At 46.5% G+C, this 15,389-nt stretch overlaps 1 long non-coding RNA gene across 1 annotated transcript; it reads right to left on the reverse strand.

The window, feature by feature from the left end:
• Positions 1-5,373: 5,373 nt before the first annotated feature.
• LOC149122627 (uncharacterized) lies at positions 5,374-15,037 on the reverse strand. Its single transcript, XR_016219333.1, has 3 exons — positions 14,500-15,037; positions 13,143-14,405; positions 5,374-5,419 (listed from the first exon to the last, which is right to left on the reverse strand). It is a non-coding gene; the product is annotated as an uncharacterized LOC149122627 (long non-coding RNA).
• Positions 15,038-15,389: the final 352 nt, after the last annotated feature.

Raw genomic sequence — 15,389 nt, forward strand, 5'->3', positions numbered from 1 at the left:
AGGCCTCCAACCTGCATGAGCCTGCTTGGAGCCAATCCTCAGCACCAGTCCAGCCTTCAGATGATGACTGACGAAGATCTCATGAGAAATGCCGTGCCAGGGCCACTTGGCCAAACCAGTCCCCATTCCTGACCTTCAGAAACCTTATTAGATAATGAAGGATTGATGTCATAACCCACTAAGCTTTGGTGCAATGTGTTATGCTGCAATAGACAACTAACACAGATGCATAAATGAATGAACAGAAGAATGGGTTAGACACCTATGAACTGGAGGAAAAGCCCTGGAAAAATCTCATGGACAACAAATACTCGTCCTCCTTTGTCTTTTCCTCACTAATACATAAACTGCTGGGCCTCTTTTCCTTGTCTTTATAGGAAATTAAGTTGCCCCTGCTCCTTCCTTTTTACTTAGGAAAAAGAAAACGGCAAGGCACAGATTTTTTTTTTTTTTTTTTTTTTACAGCAGCAACCGGCTGCTAGAGTAATCCATGTTATCTTAGAGAAACAGGAACATTTCAATCAGGTCTAAAACGATTTCTGTATGGATAAAGGACCAAATATATCTCAAATGGAATTTTCCATGAGAGGAATATACTGTGAGTCTAGCTCTCAGATTACTTCATTGGTCAGCAGACTAAGAAGCCAAGAGTACTGGATTTGTATTCTTCGGACCGACCTGGCTAATTTGGTTAGTTTCCAAACAGTGAAAACAAATCCAAGCTTCTGAATTTAATAATTGTGCTATTAGAAGTAACACTAACTGCTGTAACAACAAAAAATTAGCCCACAAGTATAGAATGGCTCACAACACAATGGAAGTTTATTTCTCACATCCATAAAGCAGAAAACACACATTCTTGATCGGCAGGAGGCTCTCTTCTGAGACAGGCACCCAGCCCCTTCCATCTTGCGGCCCCATCATCTTTAAGACATGGCTTTCAGCTTTGTTGTCGTTGTCTGTAGGGAGCCAAAAGATGGGGAAAGCACAAGAATCCCATGGAAGGGAATTTGTGGGCCAGGCCCAGAAGCAGCACACATTACTTCTGCTCAGGTTTTATTGGCTAAAACTCAGTTATTTGGCTTCCTGGACCCAAAAAGCTAGTGCTCCCAAGAAGGAGGGGAGACAGAAGCTTTGGGAACTAGCCAGTCCCTGCCACAGTACGGGCGCCACTTACATGCTTGCCATAGATCACTCCTCAGCTGACTCCCTTCCTGCTCCTGCACATCACTACTTGAACCCCAGCCCAAGACAGGCTAAACTCCTTTCTTCTCTGCTTCCAAAGAACCTTGAGTCCATCTAGTCTCCACCATATTATCTCTCAGTTACCATCACTTATGGATCTGTCTTCTACATTCCATTAGCATCTGGGGATTGGAGACAACATCTTTTTTCTGTGACTCATCTCTTGAGAAATGAACATTAGATTGATGGATGAATAAAATGAGAATAATAGACAATCATGTGTCTGTACTACCCTTTAACAGACATGAAAAGAATATAAGAAATAGAAAGACTATGCCACGTTTTCACAAACAGAGAGGAATACTTCTGGTTTTATAACCTTTCTATGGAGTACTCATTAGTGCCAAGAGATAAGAATTGGAGTACTTGCTGCAGAGTGACACTGGACAGCACGAATTCTCACTTCAGCACTCTTGTTTCTGAAGTAGCTAATATTGACTACCAGAGACTTGACAGAGTAAAAGGTGGCACAGTTAAAAAATGAAAGTCTGTGGAAGTAGATGTCAGTTGCTCTGAAGTTCTGGTGTTGGTCCTGTCCTTGAACTAGAGTTTTCCAATAATCTGCTTTATGCCTTAACTCTCCACCACTGAAAGTTTTTGGACAAAGGCAAGATGGTTTTAATAACCATAAGAGTGACATTGTTGAGTGCTTACTCTGTTCCTGGAAGTGTACTAAGGGCTTGTTTGCATATTTTCTCTACAGAGTGCTATGGAATACCATTTTATAGGTGAGGAAAGTCATTGTTACAGAAGTTAATTAACCTCCTGAAAGCCATCCTGCTGCTGAGAGGTGGTGTCAGGATCTGGGCTCAGGCCAACATCTTGCTCTGTGTGCTGCATTTTCACGCTTGGGTTAGAGTTCTGACAGGCTGGTCTCCTACTTACACATTGAGAAATCAACTGACTGGCCATAGAAGGAAAAAATACCTCTCAAAAAATTAATATTTGTAGGATTAAGAGTTTATTCAGTAGTCCCCACTTACCCAAAAAAAAAAAATACCTTCCAAGACCCTCAGTGGATGCCTAAAATGTGGATGTCCCATGCCCTATATACACAGTGTTTTTACCTATATCTACATCCCTGTGATAAAGTCGAATCTGTAAAGTAGGCACAGTAGTAGAATCATAATAGTAACTGATAATAAACAAATTATAACAATGCACTATAATAAAATTGCCAACATCACTAATCTTACACTTTGAGGCCATTATTAGGTAAAATAAAGGTTATCTGAACACAGGCTCTGAAATCTGATAATCAAGAAGGTTCCCAAATGACTAAAAGGCGGGTAGAATATAAAGCAACAATACCCTGGATAGCAAAGGATGACCCATGTCTCAGGTGGGACAGATCAGGACAAAAGATTTCATCATGCTACTCAGAACAGGGCACAATTTAAAACTTAGAAAGTATTTATTTCTGGAATTCTCCATTTCATATTTTCAGATCAGGATTAACCACGAGTAATTGAAACCAAGGAAAGTGAAACCATGTATGAACAATATCTACTGTGTTTTCAAGGATGAGATATATTTAATAGATAAATAAGACACACACACAGAGTCCTGGCCATTATTTGTTTATTCAAGGAACTCTGAACATTACTCTGGAAAATTCTCCTAGAAGAAATCTGCTTCTGGAATTCCCAAGAGTGAAACCAAAGGTACAGGGGACTAGTGTATCAGTATTTCAGGCATCCGGTAGGCTCTGAGGAGTGAAAGACAGCTTTCTGAGCTGGGAGGAGACACTGATCTGCCTCCTGAATGGAATAAATCACACATGTTTGGGGAGTTTTCTGCTCAGTATGAGTGTGTGCAACAGCCAAGACTTACCTGATGTGGAACAAAGAGAAGACTTGAGACGACCAAGCCAGCATTCCAGGGAGGTTTTGGTTCTTTTTGGTACAGTGAATAAACTTGCCTTTTGAGACCACATGGAAGCCTGTAGCCCAAATGCTTCTTTAACCCTCCGTTTCCAAGGCCCGCAGGCAGGTAGCAAGCAGCTACTCCCAAGGGAAGCATAGCAGGGCTGTGAAGAGCTGGGCTCCCAAGCCACATTGCCTGGATTCTTCTCCCAACCATGCACCTGGGGCCAGTGATCTATCCTAGGGCCTCCCCTCCTCGCCTACAAAGTAGAAATAGTGACAGGAGCTGCCTCCTTGGGGGCGCTATGAGGATGGCATGCGTTAAAACACATCTGGTTCCAACAACAGTGACTGGCATATAACTAACACTTGATATGGCCAGTTCTTTTCAGGGCCAATGTGCTGATGGTCATTGGCCATTTTATTTCTTTCTTTCTCTCTCTCTCTCTCTCTTTTTTTTTTTTTTTTTGCAATTTGAGACCATAGTCTCAGGGGGGGAAAAATTCATCTCAAAGCTACAGTGTGAAAGAACGAAAAGGTAAGCAGATAAGAAATAACTGGGGGGAGAATATGTGGCACAAAAGAGGCCACTGGGACACCCACATTTCACATGGGAGTACCTGGGTTTGAGTTGCTACTCTGTTTCTGTTCCAGCTCCCTCTTAATGGACATCTTGGAAAGGCAATAGATGATGACTCCAGCAGTTTGTTCCCTGCCACCCACATGGGAGATTTGGATGGGGTTCTTGGCTCCTTACTGTGGCCTGGCCCCGTACTGATTATTGTGAGTATTTAGGGAGTGAACCAGCAGATGGAAGATTCTGTGTATGTGTGTGTGTATATCCCTCTCTGTGTCATTCTACCTTGCAAATAAATAAAAATATATAAAAATAAACTTTGAATGCTTAAGGGTATTTCACAGTAGTTGAAAAAATTATTGAAATGATTTTTTAAATAAAGAAAAGGGAACTAAGCAGCACAGGACTGGTCTCAGAAGCAGGACTATTCCAGAGACACTTGAACTCAGTTCTCACGCACCCCTTGATGAGCCAGTCTTGCCCCTGACCAAACCCTGATACAAGGAGATCCCTGTGAAGCAGCCTCATCCTTGTGCAACACTTTACAATTCAGTAGAGTGTTTTGTCTTTTGCAGATATGTCCAACTGGATATATAGCATTACTATTGAATCTGTTTTTAACACCTTGTGGAACTATAAGAAAGCCTAAGGACAGATTAATAAATACAGAGTTGACAGGCACATAACTATAAAGTAATATCAGACATTATCCATATATATTAATGAAGGCGGGATTCCAGGGACAGACACACAAGGTTCCCGGAGGGAGCTGGCCCACTTTGTTATTTTTATGTTGGTTCAGATGGTATGTATTTCTTAGGTATGGCATAAAGTGGTACTTTATTCCATCATCTGTAAGCCAGGCACACAGAGTCATCTCATTTCTCAAAGGAATACAAGAGAAATAAAACTTTAGGCAGCAAACCGAAATGCACCTTCCTCTCTCCTTACTATTTTTTTTTTTTTTGATGGAACAGAATTAGATTTTCCTAAGAGTAAGCTCTGCTAACTGGGACCACATCCCCAATCCCCAAAGGAAACACAACGAGATCAATTTCCACAGATATTTCAACACTGGGACCCTCTCATCCGTTAAGATTTAATAAGAAGACTCAATAAAATCTGGCCAGATATGACACAAAGCTATTCGACTCTTTGATGACTCAATGGAGATGATTATTTTGCATGATGCAACTAAATATCGTGACGGCTGGCTTCATTACTGAGATTTTGGTTATGTGCTTTTGGTGTCGTAAGTACAAAGCCTAAGACAGTTACATGTAAGCCAAAATACCAGCTCATGTCTAAGCAATAGAATTCAAGAAGACAAGAGCCCCAGGAGGTCACCTAAAGTTTATATACCCTTTACTGGGGGGAGAAAGCAGCAACAATGGGACATTGGTGGAACCTCCTTTGTGTCCTAGACTTGTTGGAATTGTTTCAGTTCTCCTTACAAAGTCCATTTGATTCTATGGATTAAAAACAAAAGGAATCGTATGATGGATTCAAGAAAACAAACGATTTCCCTAATGAGCAGGGTTACAGGCAAATATGGAATTCTGATCCCTTATTCCTGTCCTCATCCAAGCAAAAGCAAAAGCAAAGCAGTAGTACTGATGACCCACGGCATGCATTGCACAGGCACAAGGACCCAAAGAAGTTTAACACGTGCTCCCTACCTGGACTCTCTTCTCTGGGTCAGGCACTCAGATGTCTTTGTCTGATAGGCATCCTGTGAGAACATAATTTAGGTGATTGGATCAGTAGTTTGATGTGCTGCCTTTTGTAGGATCCTAAAATACTTAATGAAACACTATTTAAAAATTCATTTTTTCTGCACACCAGATGTGTCCCTTTTGTTCACAACCAATATTGACAATCTGGCAAGAGGACAAAGGCATCTCTATAAAATACTCCTCACTGATAGTCCTGCATTTTCCAGCAGATGGAGAGACATAAGTGGGAAGCAAAGCTGGGGCCCTGCACCCCGTATCTTGGTGCCATCAGTGTCACCACTGGAAGGGCCCTGGGCAGCATCTGAGACAACCACATGGTTGGGTTGGAGCAGAAGAACTGTAACCCCACCCTCTCACTGATTGCGTCCATAATCAATCTCCTGTCCATGCTGAATCCTTCCTCCAACCGGGGCTGGAAGCTGCCACCCAGGGGGAAGCACAGAATGCAGACCTGAAACCCCCTTCTCCCAAGTCTCCTGCTGCTCCCACCCCAAAAGCTCCTGGACAAAATCTCCTGGACCTCACATGATTTTTAACACAGCCTTCAACCCTCCCAGAGCAAGGATAGAAACCCTGACCGCTGGGAAGCTTCTATACCTGGTATTCTGGCATATCAGTGACTTGGAACAAGCCAGGTTCAAGCACTGACAGATCTTCCTCCCCGTACACAGCAAAACAAGCAAATGCCAGACTTCCGGGTGGAAGGAAATGAAGCTATGGGCTCCGTAGTGAGGCTCTCCCTCCCAGCCTTCGGTTGTTCCTGGCCTGGTGAGGGAGAGCAGGCAGGACAACCTCAGCCCTGTTCCCTGGAGGCCTGGTTGAAGACAGCCTGATCAGTCTGGGGGGTTGCCTCTCTAAAGATGTCGGTGTGTTGTTTTTCTCTTAATTACATTTGCTCCTGGGGGAAGAGCCTACACCAAGGAGGTGTGCTCTCAGCAGCAATTTGTCTCAGCTCAAAAATGACTGAGAGAGGTGGGGGGCAGCTTCTGTCTGGAACCCCTTTGCTGGTCCAGAAAACACAGGCTTGTCTGGACCTGGCCACCTTCTGAGCTTGCCCTCTCCTTTCATTCTCTGTAGCTCCAGTGTCAGAGGTCCCCTCCAGCAGGAGTGCTTTCTCACCCTATAGCTTCCTCTCAGGCAGCAAGGTACATCTGTAGTCTGGCAATCAACCCCTGTCCGTGGGGCCTTCCAGCCATTCCCTGGCAGTGCAGCCCCATAGTGGGTTAAAATCCTGAGCTTTTAAGAGTCTGAGTGACAGCCGGCGCCACAGCTCAATAGACTAATCCTCCACCTTGTGGCGCCGGCACACCGGGTTCTAGTCCCAGTCGGGACGCTGGATTCTGTCCCGGTTGCCCCTCTTCCAGGCCAGCTCTCTGCTGTGGCCAGGGAAGTGCAGTGGAGGATGGCCCAAGTGCTCGGGCCCTGCACCCCATGGGAGACCAGGAGAAGCACCTGGCTCCTGCCTTCGGATCAGCGCGGTGCACCGTCCACAGAGCGCCAGCCTCGGCGGCCATTGGAGGGTGAACCAACGGCAAAGGAAGACCTTTCTCTCTGTCTCTCTCTCTCTCACTGTCCACTCTGCTTGTAAAAAAAAAAAAAAAAAAAAAAAAAAAAGTCTGAGTGACCTCACAACAGAGGGAAGGCCTGGGACAGGAGAGGAGAGGGATTCCTTACTTTCTGCTCCAACTCAGCCCAGCTGATCATCTCCCACTCTGGATTTCAGAAGACAATTCTGTTTTGCTTCTGAGTTTGGGTCAAGGTAATAAGGAAACATAGTTTGGTTTGGACATTGTGATGCAGCAGGGGGGCTAAGCCACTGCTTGGGACGTTCGAAACCCATGTAGGAGTCCCAGCCGCTCCATGTTTTTGATCCACTTCCCTGCAGGTACACCTGGGAGGCAGCAGTTGATGGCACATGTACCTGGGTTCCTGCCATTCCTGTGGAAGACGCAGATGGAGCTCTGGGCTTTTGGCTTTGGTCTGGCCCAGCTGTAGCTATTGCAAGTTATTTTGGAAGTGAATCAGTAGATGGAAGATTCCTCTCTCTCTCTCTCTCTCTCTCTCTCACACACACACACACACACACTGCCTTTTGAAAAAAGAAATCCTTTTAAAAAAGAAATAAAAAGAACCTGTCCTGTCCTGTTTAAGCAGTGTGGCCCTCAAGGGCTGATGGTGGAGAGAGGGTGTGCAGTTCAGGAAGCTATGGGAACTGCACACACCACAAGTGCCCTGTGCCAGACATGGGCATTGAGCTGCAGGGTTAGAACAGAAGATAGAAGTGCACTCGCTCACTCCCCTCCTCCTACCCCTCTTACCCCTCCCCCTCCTCTTCTCTCTGAAACTCTCTCAAAATGAATAAATCTTTTTTTTTTTTTTTTTGACAGGCAGAGTGGACAGTGAGAGAGAGAGAGACAGAGAGAAAGGTCTTCCTTTGCCTTTGGTTCACCCTCCAATGGCCGCCGCGGCCGGCGTGCTGCGGCTGGCGCACTGCGCTGATCCGATGGCAGGAGCCAGGTACTTATCCTGGTCTCCCATGGGGTGCAGGGCCCAAGCACTTGGACCATCCTCCACTGCCTTCCCGGGCCATAGCAGAGAGCTGGCCTGGAAGAGGGGCAACTGGAACAGGATCCGGCGCCCCGACCGGGACTAGAACCCGGTGTGCCGGTGCCGCAAGGCGGAGGATTAGCCTAGTGAGCCGTGGCGCTGGCAAAATGAATAAATCTTAAAAGGGAGTGGGGACAGCATTGTGCCGTACTGGGTTAAGTTGCTGCCTAAGATGCCAGCATCCCATATTGGCATCAGTTCGAATCCTGACTGCTGCACTTCCAATCTAGCCATGTGATAACTTGCCTGGGAAAGCAGTAGAAGATGGCTTAAATGCTTGAACTACTGCACCCATGTGGGAGATCCCAACGAAGCTCCTGGCTTCTGCCTGGTCCAGCCCCAGCCCCGGCCCCAGACATTGTGGTCATTTTGCGAGTGAACCAGTGGATGGAAGATCTCTCTCTCTCTCTCTCTCTCTCTCTCTCTCTCTTTATCTCTCTCTGTAACTCTTTCAAATAATAATAATAAAATCTTAAAAAAAAAAAGACACTCAGATCCCATATCAGAATTCCCAGGTCTGGCTCCAGACTTCAGCCTCCCACCAATGGAGGCCCTAGGAAGTGGTAGCTATGGTTCAAGAAATTAGATTCCTGCCACCATGTAGGGCACCTGGATGGCACTCTAGGCTCCCAGCTCTGGTCCTGGCCCAACCTCAGCTGTTGCAAACATTTGGGAGCTCTCTTGTTTTCCCCTCTCCCTCTCAAATTAATAAAAATTAACAAATATAATTTACAAAAATAAAAAAAGATTCCCACTCCAGCCTGGGGAAGAGCTAGATCTCAGGAAAAGTCAGCCCCCAGCTGTGACAAAAAGAAGGGACACAGAGGATGGGAACAAAGAGAAGACCCTGCTCAGCAAAACCCAGATGAGGAGAGGCTGTCCCACCAGGCTGAGGAGGAAGGTAAGGCCACTTTAATGCTGAGAGTATCATCAGTTCATTTTGCTCAAGGAACTCCTGGCTCACCTTGAGACAGAGTGTTGTGGGGGGGAGGGGTAGGCAAGACTACCGGGAGCAATGGAAATGATTCTCATTTATGACTGACTGCAGCCCTGACATTGGGATGAGCCCATCTGCACTCCTGGCTCTGCCCTGGAATCGATTCAAACACTCTGTATATACTATTTGTAGAAATTGCCATTTCCATTTAACTATTCATTGTAGACCTTCTTTCCATGTCAGATATTTAAATGCGATATAATGTTAATACTTTAATGATATTTGATGTATCATTAAACAATTCCCTGTTATTACATATTTAGATTGGTTCTGATTTTAAACTATGGCAATCTTCATGTGTTTCCTTAACTAAATCCTTAAGTAAAATCCCTGGAAATATAATCTCAGGGTGAAATGGCTTGGATATTTTTTAAACTCCTGTTACATTTTGGAATGTCTCCCAGGAGGGTTATCATAATTATAGTAGTCAGCTTTTCATTTCTATAACAAATACTTGGCACAGGCTACTGAGGAAGCAAGAAAGTTTGTTTTGGCTCCTGGTTTTGCAGGTCCACAGTCTAAGATCATGCAGCCCCATTAGGTTGGCAGCTGATGAGGCTGGCAATGGTCGGGTATGGAGTGCGGGCAGAGGAAGGATCACCCAGCAACCCAGAGAGCAGCTCGACTCGATGTGGCTTTCCTAACCAATGCTCTCATGAACACCACCTTCCAAGGGCACGTCTTCAATGACCTAAGAACCTCCTGCCAGGCCGACCGCCTAGACACTGCATAGTTGGTTTAAGTTTCCATCCTGTTAGTACCATCAACTAATGAGTTAGGGACGTAACCATCTTTAAGGGTTTAGGAGCCATGTCCTGTTCAACCAATAGCAATAATTTACCTGGTCCTCAGCAGCAACAGACTTTGGAAAATGCATAGTACAACCATGTACTATGTAACTGTGATAAATATAAACTTCTGCCCTTTTTTTTTTTCACTCAACATGTTGTATCCTACTCATTCATCAGTGTCTCTTCACTCTGATAAACAATTGGCAAGTGGTAACACTTCACAGCTTGCAAGGCATTTTTACAAACTTTTACTCCTCCTAAAAACTGGGAGAGATAGGACTTGCTGTGATTATCCCTGATTGTGAATGAGGGGGGAGAAGTTGAGTGATTTCTCTAAGGTCTTCTGGTCTAGAGACACTGGTAATGAGAAAAAAAAATTGCTCACCTGCTAAGCCTAGTGTTCCTTCTATGCAGGCTGCCCATTAGCATGGTCCGCCTCCTGTAATTCTGATTTCCTTCTCCTGGTCTGGATGTCTATGCTTAGCACTCCCTGAGCTGTCTAAGAATCCAATGAAAATGGTAGAATCACTTCCCAGAAAAGGGGACACACATATACACATAAAAAATTGTAAACACAGTTTCAAGAGGAAGGGTTTCAAAAATATTATACAAATAGGTCCAGAGTATAAAAGCCTGAAGTTAAGATTTAGTTCATTAGCACTTATATTAGGCAGAATTTGAAAATTATCCCAATGGCCCTCACCCATATATAATCTCTCCCCCTTTGAGTGCAAGTCCATCAGTCCTGGGGTTATGTTAAAGAAAAATACTTGTCAAAAGAGAGGTGCTTGAGGGGTCCCACTCATTGATTGCGTGAATCTTTAGATTTAGAGGTCAGAGATTGAAGAAATCACAGATGCAAAGCACAAAAGAGATGCAAAGCCAGAGGGAATTCCCCTTCTGACTTTGGAGGTGCATGGAATCCTGCAGCAAGGTCCTGAGAGGCCTGTAGGAACTGAGAGCACCCCAAGAGTGACAGCCACAAAGTATGGACGCTTCAGCCCTACAAACCCCAGGAACTGAATTTCACCAGCCACAGTGAGCTCCGAAGAAGACCTGGAGCCCCAGATGAGAAGCGACACTGGCTAACACCGGGTATCAACCCTGTGAGATCCTGAACACAAAATCCAGCCCTGTGGAGCCCCAACTTCTAACCTGCAGAAACTGAGACAATGACCAGGTGTTGTTTTAAGTCGCTAATTTGTTAAGTGCAGTCGAAATGAATCAACCTGCTACATCTGAGCTCCTGCTAGATTATCATTAAGATTACCCTGATAAAGGATAAAGGGATTTTTATATTTTCTTTTTTTTTTTCAGAGTACAGATTCTTTTATTCCATTTGTATAACATAACATGACAAGCAAATCATTGTATAGGCAAGCACATTAATAGAATGTAGAATCGAGGAAGGGGGAAGGGAAATATCCCAAAGGGATTATAAAGGTACAAAGAGCCGGCGCCACGGCTCACTAAGCTAATCCTCCGCCTTTTGGCGACGGCACACCAGGTTCTAGTCCCGGTCGGGGCACCGGATTCTGTCCCGGTTGCCCCTCTTCCAGGCCAGCTCTCTGCTGTGGCCAGGGAGTGCAGTGGAGGATGGCCCAAGTGCTTGGGCCCTACACCCCATGGGAGACCAGGATAAGTACCTGGCTTTGGATCAGCACGGTGCGCCGGCCACGGTGGCCATTGGAGGGTGAACCAAAGGCAAAGGAAGACCTTTCTCTCTGTCTCTCTCTCTCACTGTCCACTCTGCCTGTCAAAAAAAAAAAAAAAAAGAAGCCGGCGCCGTGGCTCAATAGGCTAATCCTCCACCTTGCGGCGCCGGCACACCGGGTTCTAGTCCCGGTTGGGGCGCCGGATTCTGTCCCGGTTGCCCCTCTTCCAGGCCAGCTCTCTGCTATGGCCAGGGAGTGCAGTGGAGGATGGCCCAGGTGCTTGGGCCCTGCACCCCATGGGAGACCAGGAAAAGCACCTGGCTCCTGGCTCCTGCCAGGATCAGCGCGGTGCGCCGGCTGCAGCGGCGGCCATTGGAGGGTGAACCAACGGCAAAAGGAAGACCTTTCTCTCTCTGTCTCTCTCTCTCACTGTCCACTCTGCCTGTCAAAAAAAAAAAAAAAAAAAAAAAAAAAAAAGGTACATAGATCATTTTAGGGATGATGTATATGTTCATTATCTTGCTTGTGGTCATGGTGTCAGGAATGTATTTTATGTCAAAACTTTGTTGTACATTTTAAACATGTACAATTTAATACATGTGAATCATTTCTGAATGAAGCTATTTTTAAAGATCACTTTTAACACACAATATACTAATGCTCAAAAATATATTTTATTTAATAATTACATTAGCAAAAACTAAAAAAATTGGCAATATCATAATACAATCTTTTATATACTGCTGCTGAAGAATAGAATCTATACTCTACAAAGGCATTAATTTATTTAGTTTCCTGACTTATGCCAAGATCCTAGCATAGTGCCTGGTACATATTTTATGCTTAACAAATATTAAGTTAACATATGAACAAATAGATCTGTGAAATACACATCAGTATATTCTGACATTATGTGGTATAGCTAATTACACTCATTTAATATGATTCACTAATTTCATGTATCTTGTGCAAGTACCCCAGGGAGATTGTACAAAAGCATCCATTATCACCATCCTAGTAATAAAATTTCAAATGATACAAATGTCTATTAAAGGTAAGTGATAACTTGTGAGATATGAGAACTTCAAAAAGTTTGTGGGCAATGCAGTTTAGGAATAAAATGTGAACAGGTTTCAAGAATGTTTGCAACTGGAGCTGGTGCTGTGGTGCAGCAGGTTAAAGCCCCAGTCTGCGGTGCCAGCATCCCATATGGGCTTTGATTTGAGTCCCGGCTGCTCCACTTCCAATCCAGCTCTCTGCTAAGGCATGGGAAAGCAGTAGAAGATGGCCCAAGTGCTAGGGATTTTTATATTTTCATTTATTTATTTTCATTTTATTTGTAAGACAGAGAGGTAGCGGAGGAGGGCAGGAGGAAGGAAGGGAGGGAGGGGTTGTTATCTGTTGATTCACTTTCCCAATGCCCACAATAGCCAGAGCTGGCCCAGGTCTAAGCCAGGAGCCAGGAACTCAATCTGGGTCTCCCATGTGGGTGGCAGGACCCCAAGTACCGGAGCCATCATTTGCTTGCCTCCCAGGATGTACATTAGCAGCGAGCAGGAAGCCGGATTGGGAACAAAGGAACTGAGACTCAAACCAACCACTGGGATCATCCTAACAGCTGCACCAAACAACCACCCCCAAAAAGATTTTTCAAATGTTTCTGCCCTACCTTCCCTGAGCCTCTGGTGATGGAAGACACAGGCCTAAAGACAGACGGTGCCGAATGCTGCGAACAAAGCTGGAACTCCGTCTCCCTCGGCAGTCGGAGGAAAGGAAGCGTCAGAGGAACAGGAGCGTGGTCGGAAGATTGCTGACACACAGGAGGGCCAAGGAAGCATGTGCAGTCAGGGGCTTGGGCAGCTCCCAGGGTGGGAATCGGGGTATTCTGGGAGCAGAGAGGGCAGGCCTGGAGCAGGAATTTCTCGCAGTGTTTCCAGGAAACAGTGATTCAATTCCCCTTGCTGAAGCCCAGAACAGGTGGTAGGTCGGTGGAAATATCCCAGAAAGGCAGGGAAAGATGGAACTGGAGAGAGGTCAGGCCTTTGAGCCGGCCTCTCTGTATCACTCTGTGCCATGGAAAGTCGTGGAAGCTTCACAGGCTGGAGTGGCTTTGTCAGAGCCGGGAGTCAGGAAAATTGAGCAGGGCATGTGCTGGAACCAAGTCTCGATGGCCCTCTTGGCCATTTGTCCCTGTGGCTTTCTGTGCCCCAGTAAGGGAGACATATGAGACAACTGGGGCCTCGTGCTTCTCTTCCCTCCTTCCTCACTGTTATGGATTTGCTGGCCCATCTGTAACTCAGAAACGCCAGGTTCACCTCCAGCCCATTCCTCTAGGGGCACATCCCTCCTGCATCAAAAGGAGGAAAAAGGCCTGGCCAGGCACAGTGCCCCTGGCTCGGCTGTTTCGGTGCTGCAGCGCAGGTGAGGAGCACTCTCTGTCCCGGGTGACACCCCCTCTTTCTTGCTCAGTCCCTGTGGCTCCCTCCCTTGCCGAGTGAGAAGAGATGCTTTCTCAGGGCTCTGCAGATCATTTAATCTGCTCTTTCTCAGCCAGAGGCTCTTGACATCCGGGCCGAATACACACGAGCATAGTCGCTTGTGAAAGGGCTTTGAATATTCCATCTGTCTTCTGCCAGATCAGAGTCAGTACAGAGAGAGGGGGAAGTCCTGTCAGCAGTCTGGGGGATGATTTGTAACTTGCATCTCTCAGGCCCAGAGTGGTGAGAACCACTGGAGCTGGTTTGCCGTTGGTGCTTCTGGGTGGAAATTTAATGCAAAAGCTCTGATTGGTTGACCCTAACGGGCTGACTTTGGTAAGTCACCCTGGCTCGCAGTAAGAGCAAATTTGATTGCTGGCTCCCCTTTGGCTCTCACAGTGCAGTCAATGGCACACACGTGCTGTTCCGTTCCTTCCAAGCCTCCATTTTCCTCTCTGTAAAAGGGGAACAAGAACAGGACCCAGGAAGTGATTAGCTCATGGTGTGCCCCAGAAGTAGTAGCTCCCACCCCCACCCGCTGAGGCCTACCCCTTCAGCGTGAGCCCATCTGTGTTCACGGATGTGGGAAGCCAGCCCTCGCCCTCTGCACTCTCATTGGTGCACCAGCTTGGCTGAACATTGGGATCACCTGGGGTTTTTTTGTTTTGTTTTGTTTTGTTCTGTTTTTTTTGACAGGCAGAGTGGACAGTGAGAGAGAGAGACAGGGAGAAAGGTCTTCCTTTGCCGTTGGTTCACCCTCCAATGGCCGCCACGGCCGGCGCGCTGCAGCTGGCGCAGCGCACTGATCCAATGGCAGGAGCCACGTGCTTCTCCTGGTCTCCCATGGGGTGCAGGGCCCAAGCACCTGGGCCATCCTCCACTGCACTCCCTGGCCACAGCAGAGAGCTGGCCTGGAAGAGGAGCAACCGGGACAGAATCCGGCGCCCTGACCAGGACTAGAGCCCGGTGTGCCGGCGCCACAAGGCGGAGGATTAGCCTAGTGAGCCACGGCACCGGCCACCTGGGGAGTTTTTAAGAAGACTAATGCCTGGCCTCATCCCACCCTTGAAATTCTGATTTCATTGGTCTGTGTACAGCTGGGTCACTGGGACATTTTAGCTCTCCCCAGGTGATTCCAAAGCAGCCAAGGTTAAGACTACACAGAGCCAGTTAATGGTGCAGTCTAGGGCTATAAAACAGTTGGCCTGGTGGTAAATGCTTCACTGAGCCCGTGACCACCACAGCACCTGCTGTGAGCAGTGTCTCACACTGAGGGGGAGGAGCTGACTTGGGGGAGGGAGGCACGAACAGATGAAGTGACAGGCGCCCAGCCCTGAAGCTGCTGGACCTGAGTACCCCAGATGCCAGGACACAGACCTTGGCCTTAGAACTCCACACTTTTCCCCCAAAGCAGCAAGAGGTCAGGGTTATCCTGGCAG

This window comes from Oryctolagus cuniculus, chromosome 13 (genome assembly GCF_051225735.1).
Source record: "Oryctolagus cuniculus isolate XC-2025 breed Fujian yellow rabbit chromosome 13, ASM5122573v1, whole genome shotgun sequence".
NCBI lineage: Eukaryota > Metazoa > Chordata > Mammalia > Lagomorpha > Leporidae > Oryctolagus > Oryctolagus cuniculus.